The 12412-nt window shown below is 40.4% G+C and overlaps 1 long non-coding RNA gene across 5 annotated transcripts in view; it reads left to right on the forward strand.

The window, feature by feature from the left end:
• Nucleotides 1–1485: 1485 nt before the first annotated feature.
• The window catches only part of 9630002D21Rik, a 140659-nt gene continuing 129732 nt past the window's right edge, over nucleotides 1486–12412 (forward strand). For all 5 annotated transcript variants that reach the window (XR_872810.1, XR_872808.1, XR_872813.1 and 2 more), the window contains exons 1-2: nucleotides 1486–1701; nucleotides 8214–8402. This is a non-coding gene — a long non-coding RNA (RIKEN cDNA 9630002D21 gene). The remainder of the gene's footprint in view (nucleotides 1702–8213; nucleotides 8403–12412) is intronic.

A 12412-nucleotide genomic window follows, 5' to 3' on the forward strand; every position in this document is an offset into this window, starting at 1 on the left:
TGCCTACTTCGATGTGGTCACAGCCCTCACCACAATACAGAAACTGCTTTCTTTAGACTCAACAGAGCCTTTTCCGTGACTGTATCTGATATGCATTGACTTCAGTTTACTTATTGTCTTAGCTTGATGAATCCACTCGTGGCCTATACTCTTTCCCTAACAAGGTTCCCTCTGTCTTCCTCGGCCATGTCTCTCTTGGTTTGCATCTTGTGTCATCTGCCTGTAGTATTGCAGACTCTTCCAGCTAAAGTGGTCTATTTTGGGTTAAGCAGTATCTCCCAAAAGACAGATCGATGTCCTGGTCCTGCAACCTGTGAATGTGACCTTCCTTGGTAATTGTGTCTTAGCAGATGTTATCCAGTTAAAACAAGGATATTAGGTTGGGTGCTAATCAGTATGACTGATGGCCTCAGAAGAAAAGGAAGACAAGAGACCAGAGGGCTGTGGGACAACAGAGGCAGAAGGTGGGGCAGTGCAGCCTCAAGCTAAGGAGCATGCCAAGGATTGCTGATAAATGGCAGAAGCTAGAAAAGGAGGGATCGACCACATCAGATTTCAGAGGGAGCTGGGCCCTGACAGCAGAGTGATTTAAGACATGTCATCTCCAAGATGATGACATACAACCCTTGTGCTGGTTTATTCCACTTGTACTTTGTCACAGCAACGGTAGGAAATTAAGATGGGGGTGGGGTGGGGTGAGGTGGGGGTGGGGGTCGGGTAGGTGGAGAGTGTCTGGAGAGATAGTTCAGTGGTTAAAAGCACTCCTTGATTGTCGCGGGCCGTCCAGCGGCTCGCGAGGAACTGGTATGGCTGAGATGGCAGACTCGAGCTGAAAGAAAAGGAACTAGACTGACGGGAGAAAGAACGGAGCTAAGACAACCGGTTTCTAATCAAAGCTCAATTTTACTATTCAGTGCACTGGGTTATGAAGAAGGGGGAAGGGGCTCATTCCTGCCAAACAATCCTGGAGTCCAGTTGCAGGTGACCACGTGCTTGGCTCCGGAGCAGCTAGGCGGCAGGTAGCAGGTAGCAGCAGTGGGAGTGGCAGAACGATGGGGCGGGGCGGCAGGCTCCACCCCACGCTCCCTTCCTGCTAATAGTGAAACCTGAGCTAACAGGTTTCAGGCCGAGGGTGGGGAGGTTACACTTGATCTTGCAGAACCTTTGATACCCAGCCCTCACATGGGATGCTCCTAACTGTAATGTCAGTTCTAGGGGTTCTGACGCCCTCTTCTGGTCTCTGCTAACTCCAGCATACTCATGGTATCCACTCACACAAACACAAACTTCTTGCCCATTCTCCACAAAGGGCACCTTCCTCATCTCATGGGTTAAATGTAGTTTCATTCAGACTCATAAGCCCGAAATTTCTTTTAGTAGAAATAGAGAAATCCAGGATAGGCAGAGCTACACAGAGAAACCCTGCCACCCACCCCCCCCCCCAAACAAAACAAAACAAATAAAACCAAAGAAACAAAACGAAATAGAATAGGCACGGGTGCTGCGTGATGCTGCCCACAGGAGCCGCAGTTTTAAGTTACAGTGACTCACAGGAAGGTTTATGTTGTACAGAATTCTGTCCTTGGTGATGGGCTGCCATTGCCTATGCCTGGACTGTTCTGCCCGTGGATCTGCCTGGCGTGGGGTACTTCCAGATGCCGCCCGTGATGATGATTCCTGGGAATTTGGCAATAACAAAAGGTCAGTATGTTCTCAGGAAAGCTTCTTATGGAACATTCTAGCATGGGGGGATGTTTAGCCTGGTGACTCTGCAGTGGAGTTTCAATAATGAATTCAGTAAGAAGCGTGTCCCCGGGCAGCTCTGTCCCCGGTGGGACTGTCTGATGAAGTGGGCTCTGTTAACCGCTCTGGGGGCTTCATAGGCTTTGATTACTGCTCACGAGGTTTGCATTTCTTCAAGGAGCTTAATGAGGTTTTTCTAGGGGGCAAAAATCATAAATTTCCATGTTTTAGTAGCTCGCTTGGTAGAAGCATAAATTGTACATCTCTCTCACAGCCCATAGGAGAGGATGCCTCACTTGCTTCTTCTGTGAGGTAGTAAGACAAATGTCATCTGGTCCATCACGTCTGAAGAAATATAGAGAAGAGCATGGTTACCATAAACATTAATTATCTTTTAAAGGGACATACTCAGTTTAAACAAAAATATCAGGTTTGCAAAATGTGTAATGTGTCTTTTGCAGCAGTAGGAGCCAATGCCCAATGTCAACTGAATGTTTTTATAGCCTTAAAATATCTGCATTCATTTTCTTTTATATGGTCATAATTATAGAGCAAAACAAATCATTTCTAGTAAATTCCAACTTATTTAAGTGATCTTCTTCTCCCACCAATCTTCTTTGATTGATTTATTTATTTCCTATTCTTTTGTTTAAAAGTACTTCTATATCTTAAATGATTCTAACCAAATTCATAGTTGATAGCCAAATGTTTTTAATAACTCTCCCCCATAGTTTAATGGCAAACACATCAACGTATGCTCGACTGCCTGTCAGCTCACTAATAGTGGCATCCGTTCCTCTGAGGAGCCCGGGAATGTATATATAAAAAATGCAATCAGAGGCATTCTAAATGAAATAGCAAATTTAGCTGATGGAATGTGTGGCATACTAATGAGCCTCTGCCAGGCCCGCTGTGCGCTTGTGCGTGACAGGCTGAGAGTGATGACCTTGTTCCAGACTTAAGCAGAGAGTCACTGCAGCTGGCGACAAATAGATGCCTCTGATTACACTCCAGCCACCCCGCCTCTCCTGGGACCTTAGTAGGAACTCGCAAAACACATGAAAAAAAAAATGCAACTTCAATTCACGTCACAGATTTGCTGACTTCTGGGGGAGTGGGGCACAGGCAAGGGGATACCTGGAGCTAAATCTCTGAAGTCCACAAATAGCTTCAAAATTCCTTGTTCTCCTAACTGATACACTTAACAAACAAACAAACAGACAAACAAACAAAACAACAACAAAACTAAACCTAGAAACTCATAGCACAGGCTGGCCTGGAACTTCTTATGTAGCTAAGGATGACCCTGAGTTTCTGAGCCTCTTGTCTCGGCCTTCTGAGTCTTGGCCATACCGGTGTGTGCTATTATGCCTAGTTTATGTGGTGCTGGGGATAGACCCCAGAGCTTCATGCAGGTTACACCAGCACTCAACCCACCAAGCCCCTTCTCTAACCCCTTAGGCAACATGTTCTCAAAATTAATCTTAAAATTCAGCAATTAATCTTAAAATTCGCTGCCTTCCCTTGCTGCTTACAATCTTTGAAAAATAAAAACCTTTTAAGCACAACCTGCAAACAGTTTAAAGGGTTCCCTAAAACAGGAGGAGGAGCTTAAGGACTGGTCCAGGAGTGGCGCTTTAGCTGATAACGCGGTTGCCCAGTGGGCTCAGTGGAGACACACACACTTCCTAGTACTGATGGTGAGAGGACTTGGCATAGAGAAGCTCCTGTTGTCAGAGAACAGAGGTAAGGCAGCTATCAGCCATGTGCCCACTGTATCAGTGAGGGACAAAAAGCTTTAATGCCAGGCTTGGATTTGCAAATGGGACACTTTGTCTCTAGGACATAAGTCTTTTTGTTTTGTTTTGAGATAGGGTCTCACCATATAGCTCTGGCTGTCCTGGAACTCATGCTATAGACTAAGGCTGGCCTCAGACTCACAGAAACAAGCCAGCCTCTGCTTTCTGAGTGCTGGGACTAGAGGTGTGCACCACTACTTCTGGCTCAGGACCTGAGTCTGAAGTGTTATATTTTGTTGCCTTTCTAGCCTTTCAAATGGCTTCTACTATTAGAATCGTGTTAGTATGTTCTCTTGGAAATCTAATCCAGGAAAAGTGTGCAAGGAAGCTTCTAATGTTTTCAACATGACAGGTCCACAGTCTTAGGGCTGATGTAGCCATGAACAAAGGACCAAGGGTTCAGCTAATTTTAAAACAGAGTTTGAAAGTTTAGCAGGGATTGCTTTAGAAGACTGTACACTCACTATAGATGCTTGGATACCATCCTGTGATGAGTTGGTCAAAGTGCAAGAGAGTGTAAAAGACACTCTTAACACTGAAATGAGAGAGAATAGCCAATAAGCAAACGAATCATGTTACTTAAAATCTGTGTAGCCAATAGCCAAGATGGTCCCCAGGGGTCTCAGCTACTTAATATTTATGGCTTTGTGCTTCCTCCCACTGTGTACTGGGATCAGTGCAGGAACACCACAGAATATGGCAGATACAAAGCCTGTCTTGGGTTCCTGCCCATACTGTACTGGGATGGGTCAATAGCCAAGCGTTGCTGTTTTCCAGAGTAGGTTACAAAAGACGACGTTGCTTCCCTTTGGCTTGCTCTTGCAGCCTTCCTCTCTTGATGCATTTGCTCTGTGGAGCACATCAGGTCGGCACATTGTGACCGTCTCTCTGAAGAGGACCATGGCATGAGGACTTGAGACCTTTGGCTAATAGCCAGCAAGGACCTGAAGCCCCCTTGTTATATCCACAGCTGGGCTCATGCTTTCAGGTTGCTGATCACTATAGCCTCTACTGACAAAGCAGCTGCAACTTCAGGAGCGATCCGGAGCCAGAATCACACAGCTGAACCACGCTCAAACTCTTGACCCTTAGAATCCGCAGAATAACAAGTGTTTACTGCCTTAAATAGCTATGCTTAGGGCGGGAAGTGCATCATACGCAGTAGATGACTAACACAAGAGCTGTGAGCACTGTCTGAAGAGGCTGAACTCCTGACACAAGCTCTTTCCATCACACCAAGAAAAATAAGTCACTTTCTCTAGCTGCTGAATATGGGAGAGATGAAAGAGAAATCTGTTAGGTCAGGACAGGGAAGCGTAGCTGAGCTTTTGACAATGTTCCCAGCTACTAAACGCAGCAATGGCAAATCCAAAGGCAATCTCTCTGAACAAGCGGCGATTTTGCATGGGAATTGTGTTAATTAATTTCTATCTGCGGATGGCTTAGGAAAACAAGATGATAGCTGGCAACTTTGAAGTCTCATGTTTTTACAGGCTTGAAATCACGTCTGGTGTAGTTCGAATTTAGTTCTAGGACACCATTGAAGGATACCAACTCTCATGAGAAGCATATTTGAATATACATATATATAAATCCATATGAGTGTATATATGCATACATAAAAACTCATACACATGTAAACATCTATGTCCATGCATACTCTATAAAAATGCTGATTTCATTTTCTAGTGTTAATTTTGATACTATGCATTTCATACGATTAAAATTATGAAACATTAAAAATCTAGAGAATATGGCACATGGCTAAAAGAAAATCCTTCAGTACACAGTTCATGTATGGGTTCAATCCAGATGTTCAAATAAACAGAAGAGTCCTTTAAAATAACTATGACAAGTGTGTTAAGAGAAAAATTTATGTGCCAATAAGCAGGTGAGGGAATTCAGGAAATCATAGGAGAAAACACATTGATAGAGAAACACAAACACACACACACACACACGCAGAGAGAGAGAGAGAGAGAGAGAGAGAGAGAGAGAGAGAGATTAAAATGCTGGTTATATTTATGTGGAAATGTAAAAACAGATTTTCTTCAAGAAGGAATTAGTTGAAAAACGTATGCTATTTGATTTCAAATTAGTAGGAAACTAAGTTATCAAGATGTTATGTTGGCACAATGGCATGAACCAGATCAATGAGACAAAATAAAGTTTAGAGGGAGAGATACTTGCTAACAGCTAATTTTTTGATAAAAGTTTCAAGTGAAGTCATTGAGGAAATGGATATTCTTTTTTCCCTACTGTTTTGGCAGTGCTTTTATTGTTTGATAGTCTCATGCATGCATATAATATATTTTGATTAAACTTACACACCTCACATCTTCAATCCCTGCCTACTTCCCTACCATTTGCCCCTCCCAATTTCATGTGTTTTTTTAGAAAACCCATTGAGTCCACATAATCTGTGTGTGTATGACTGGAAGACAGTCTGCTTAAGCACAGGTCAGGGGTCACAGATCAAATACACGGACTCTCCCTCCTCTGGCAACCATAAATGGCCAATGGCTCTCAGCTAGGGTGTGGCTTCATGAGATCTTGGCCAGCTTGATCTTGTGCAGGTCTTATGCACACATTCATAGCTGCTGTGAGTTCTGTAGGCAGTGATGCTGTCATGTCTACCAAATACTGTTTTCCCCAGGTGTCCACCATGACTGGCTATTACAGCTTTTGTCTGTCCCTTCTTCTGTGGTGATCCTTGAACACTGAGAGTAAAATATAAATGTCCTATCTGTATTCTATCATCCTCTGCGTCTCCTTGACTTCTCCTTGACTAGGTGTGGTTCTCTATGTGAGCCAACATAGAGTGTAAAATGAAAATTATCTATTAAGGTTTGAAAGATGTACACATATATATGGGTATAAAGATAAAACTGAAGAGTCAGTTTATCACTGTGTTCATTTAGCAGAATAATAGTATTAGGTTCTCCTCTAGAGGTAAGACCCAACCAACCATGGGGTTTTGGCCAAGTTAACAGACCCTGGGTTTTGTCTTGTGGGATGGGCTTAAACAGCACCAGGAAGTGACTGGTTACTTCTCTAACAGTGGGCCACTATGATGTCAATAGGGGCATTGTCTCCCACAGCAGAGAACCTTTTGATAAACAGTGCTGGAATGATTGGATATTTAAAAAAAAAACTCTCAAATTCTCTATCACATTTGCAATGATGAATGTAGAGAATCATAGACAAAAATGTAAAATCTAGAATTATAGAACTTCTAGGTGAGCTATGTGAAAGTAGGAGTGATCGTATCAAAAAATTTTATATTCTACATCTCGAAAGGATCATTAATAAAAAGAACAGGTAATCCAGAACCAAATATTAAGAGATATCTAAAAGATTTACTCGATGAAAATTTTCTCTATAGTACGTTAAAACTCGCACAGATGAATTAAAAAGGGGTAATTCTTTACCCAGTAGCACCAATAAAAAAGGCTTACGCAGACATTTAACAAATGAAGATACCTGTTATAAAATTAACATTAGAAAGTACCGTCACGATTAGCATGTATGAGAGTGTGCAGATTAAAATCACTACGTAGTAGCATTTCAATTTATTTTCATGACTAAAATAAGCCTGATTAAAATACCAAGTGTCCCAGGACATAGAGAAACTGAAACTCTCCAATCTCCTTTGTGAACTTGCATGCTATAACCACTTTGGACAGATATTTGACAGTTTCTTACAAGGCTACATTTATAACTCTATGACCCAACAGTTTTACACCTTAGCGTTTACTCAAGAGAAATGGCCTACACCTATAAAAGGATCGGGCAAAGATGTTTATCACAGATTTAATCATTGTACTTTCCATCTGGGTATACCCCCTTAATATAATACACCGTGTATCCACAAATTGTGATGTGCACTAACCAATGGGTTCTGTGGAAAACTATACAAAGGAATCAACTACATCTACACATAATGGTGTTAATGAGTTTCCTAAGACAGACCCGTTATACAATCTGGACTTAGTGTACTGAGAGGTGTTAAACTGGTGGCTTCCTAAAATGAGAATGGTCCCCAAGTGAGCCAAAGGGAATCTTCTGGGGGTTACAGAGATGACCTGTACCACAGTTACTGTGGTAATCAAACAGCTAGACACATTTCTGAAAACATATCAAGCTACATAGTTTGTTACCTTAAACTTTAAGTCAATACAGTTGGTTCAAATGTTTTATTCTATTTTTAACATTCAACATTTTTGTTACCATTTTCATTTGCTACAAAATCCTCAGATTTACCAATCACATTTTTGCTAGGTTTGGGGGGAAATATTTTTAGCTCCCTATTAAGAAGACAGCAAGTTGTGAGATGTGAACTTTGAGGTGGCAATTCTGGGGTTAGAAGTTTTTCTTCTTGATTCTCTCAAACGATGCGCCTCCTTCCTTCCAACATGAAAATTCTGTTAGTCTCTGACATGTCTGTTAAGCCAGAAAATATGTTGAATTTTTGTTTCGCCCTTGATTGTTATATCAGCTTTCATAATATTCTTCTGTGCCTCAAAGAATAATGATGGAAGAAATGCTGGCCCTCCTTTTCAGAGCGATGTGCAATAAGATGACTAATTATTGTGGGCAAGGTACCCTGGAGTAACATCTTCTTTCTATGCGTTTGAAAGAATATCAATTAACAATACTCTGGTTTTGCAGGGTTGCAAAAACACAGCTCTAGAAATGAACCACGAGAGTCCAGGGTGGTGTGCTCCAACTGCTGCCACGCACAAGCAGACCAGCTATGTGACGAACAAACAGATGTCTTGGAGTGACAGTGGCTGTCCTGCTGTGTCTTCTCGGAGATCAAGCCATCCATGAGAAAAGCCAGCATGAAATTCTCCACAGGTGCTTCATTTCGCCACCTTCACTGCAAATGTGGATAGAATTCACGGCCAGAGTCTGTGGATATTTGAAGAGATGAATAATTGTTTTCTTAGCAGATTGAGCCGGTCTCTGGTGCTGATAGTGATTAGCTGGTGGGTCTGTCTCTTCCCCAGGCAACTTGGGAGCTTCCCTACCCCCAGCTGGGATGTAGTGATCCCTGAGGAAGAATACGACTCAGTACCCAAGTATCTCTCCTCGCTAAAATTGCAGCTATTAGGATTATTCTTTAGGGCTGAATTAACATTTCAGATATATGTAAATCCATAAAAGTAAACCAAAGCACACCGAATTCAAAAAGTTTAATCATAAGATGAATGGGTGCTTATTGCAGGAAATTTGGAAAATAAAAATGATACAAAACCTGACATTCTTAAGTGAGCAAGATCACACAGTATTTTTCTTGCTGGGTGTGGCTTGTTTCACTTAATGCAACATCCTCTGGGCTTGTCCATGTTCTGGGAAAAGGCAGGGTCTTCTTGTGGTTTTGCTTTGCTTTTTAGGACTGTGTAAGATGTCACTGTGGGTGGGAACCACATTTTCCTCATCCATTTCTCTGCCAGTATTTTAGTATCTTTGTTGGTATAAACAATATTGCTATTTACTTTGGTATGGGTTAATAGGCAAGGGAGATGTTGCTAGGATACATGGTGATACACTTTTCATTTCTTCTCCAACCTACCCCCTCCCCCCCATATTGTCTATTATGGCTGCACAAATCTACTAGCAATGAGCAAGAGTCCCTTTTTTTTCCCAATTTCTTTCAAACATATGTTTTCCTGTAACCTTATGATAATGGTAACCCCAAGAGCTCTGAGGTGGTATTCCATAGTAGATTTATCTTGCATTTCTTTTAATGATTAATGATAAATATTTTTCATATATCTTTGGAAATTTTCTTTGAATGAGTATCTATTGAATCGTTTTCCCATTTTCAAAGTGGAATCTCTGTTTTTCATTATTAAGTTGAATGTATTACACACTAGGCTCTTCTTTCCCCTCGAGTAGGCTCCTGTTCTACCGTGCTGACTGTTTTCTTCCCTCTGAAGAACTTCTAGATCAACATCCAGTTTATTTTGGCTGTTGTTTGTGATATTAAAAAATCATGGGACGTCCCGGAGACTTTCCTCACATCCTGTTCTGGGGTTTTATAGTATATGCCTTAGGTTCAGGTCTTTCCTTCATATGACCTGCATTGAGTTGGTTTGTAGGTGTGGCATTCAGTAAGGTTCAGTTTCCATCTTTTTGCACCATTAATTGAAGTGACTGCATTTCCTTGTGTCTTCTTGGTGTCTGTGTCAAAAATCAACCGACTGAGCATGTCTGGGTTCACTTGCTGAACTCTCTGTTGGTCTCACGGATCTGTGTGTCTATATTTATACAGAGCCGTGATGTTTCAGTAACTGCAGCTTCATAATATAGTTTCAAATCAAAGAATATGATACCTTCAATTTTGGTTTTCTTTCTCAGAACTACTTGTCTATTTAGAGTCCTTATGGCTCTAGTTATATTTTTTAATCTTTTCCCTGTTTGTGTAGAGAAAGCTATTGTGACTTTGACAGAGCTTTCATTGACTCTGCATGTGTCCTTGGTCAGGATGGCGATGTTAACAATATTAGCTTTCTGCTTTACAGCACGGGATGTTGTGCAATTTACTTGTGTGGTGAACGTTTTTATAGATGTTAGTATAACAGATCTTTAACTTCCTTAGCTAATTTGTTCCTAGGCATTTTATTTTTGTATCATTATGGATGCTATTCTTCTTAATTCTATTTTTTAGTTAGGTTATTATTCTAGTACAAATGGTATTGATTTTGTATTCTGCAACCTAACAGAATATTTATTTATTAGTTCTAAGAGGTTTGTGTGTTTATAAAATCTTTGATTTTCACATATATGATTATGTCACTTGCAAATAAATATGATTTTCCTTCTTCCATTTTGATTTGCCCATTTATCTGACTTCCCTGATCGTTCTTGTTACTATTTCTAAAACAATACTGGGTGAAATGGCAAGAATTGGGGTGCTGTCATATACTGAATTGTAATGGAAAACCTTTCAGTTTCTCTTCATTGGCTATGATGTGAGCTGTAGAGTTTTCAAAAAAGAGTCTTCTTATGTTGAGTAATTTTCTTTTTATATCTTAATAATTTAGAGATATTATTGAGAGAGGATGTTGGACTTTGTCAAATGCTTTTTCTTTATCAGTTGATCTTTCTCATTCTCTCTTGTTCCCTCTTTTGCTCTACTGGTGTGATGAATCACACTGTCTTACTGGCATGCATTAGATAAGTTTTGTAGGTCACTTTAAATTCTACTCGGTCATGATGTTCAATCTTTTTTGGTGTGTTGCTGGAATAAATTGTGAATATTCTGTTATTTGCATCAGTGTTTACCAGAGTCCTGTGTTTTTATTATCTTTGTCTGGCATCCGTATCAGAATGGTATAGGTATCAGGCTTCATAAAATGTTACTGAAAGAATTTTCTGTAGCTCTCTTTTTGGAAAGAGTTAAGATATAATACATGAGTTCCTTTTTAATGTTCAGCCTCTGAAGCCTTCTGCTCCAGGTGTTTTTCTTTGAAGAAGGTTTTAAAATTAATTGTTTGGTATCTTATCTATTATTGTTCCTCTTGGACTTCTTACTCCTGATTCAATCTTGGTAAGATATATGTTTTCTAGGAATTTATCCACTGCATCTAGGCTTTTAAATATGTTGGCATGCTCGCTTCTTATTTCCAATATGTCTATTGTAACTTCTTGATTTTTTAATTTTGATCTCATTTAAGTCTTTTACATATTTCTTTAGAATCTCTCTAAGGGTTTGTTAGTTTATATTGGCAATAAACTTAGTGGTTTTTATTTTTCTGTTCTCTGTTTAATTTATGTTTCACTGAAACTTATAGAGGAGAAAGTAGGGAAAAGCCTCGAAGATATGGCCACAGGGGAAAAATTCCTGAACAGAACAGCAATGGCTTGAGCTGTATGATCAAGAATTGACAAATGGGACCTCATAAAATTGCAAAGCTTCCGTAAGGCAAAAGACACTGTCAATAAGACAAAAAGGCCACCAACAGATTGGGAAAGGATCTTTACCAATCCTAAATCCCATAGGGGACTAATATCCAATATATACAAAGAACTCAAGAAACTAGACTCCAGAAAATCAAATAACCCTATTAAAAATGGGGTACAGAGCTAAGCAAAGAATTCTCAACTGAGGAATACCAAATGGCTGAGAAGCACCTGAAAAAATGTCCAACATCCTTAATCATCAGGGAAATGCAAAACAACCCTGAGATTCTACCTCACACCAGTCAGAATGGCTAAGATCAAAAATTCAGGTGACAGTCAATGCTGGCAAGGATGTAGAGAAAGATGAACACTCCTTCATTGCTGGTGGGATTGCAAGCTGCTACAACCACTCTGGAAATCTGTTTGGTGGTTCTTCAGAAAATTGGACATAGTACTACCGAAAGATACAGCAATACCTCTCCTGGGCATATACCCAGAAGATGTTCCAACTTCTAATAAAGACACATGCTTCACTATGTTCATAGCAGCCTTATTTATAATAGCCAGAAGCTGGAAAAAACCCAGATGTCCCTCAATAAAAGAATGGATACAGAAAATGTGGTACATTACACAATGGAGTACTACTCGGCTATTAAAAACAATGAATTTATGAAATTCTTAGGCAATGGATGTATCTGGAGGGTATCATCCTGAGTGAGGTAACCCAATCACAAAAGAACACAGATGATATTCACTCACTGATAAGTGGATATTAACCCAGATACAATTTGCAAAACACATGAAACTCAAGAAGAAGGAAGACCAAAGTGTGGATACTTCGTTCCTTCTTAGAATGGGGAACAAAATACCCATGAAAGGAGTTACAGAGACAAAGTTTGGAGCAGAGACTGAAGGAATGACCATCCAGAGACTGCCCCACCTGGGGATCCATCCCATAA

This window comes from Mus musculus, chromosome 12 (genome assembly GCF_000001635.26).
Source record: "Mus musculus strain C57BL/6J chromosome 12, GRCm38.p6 C57BL/6J".
NCBI classification, from domain to species: Eukaryota; Metazoa; Chordata; class Mammalia; order Rodentia; family Muridae; genus Mus; species Mus musculus.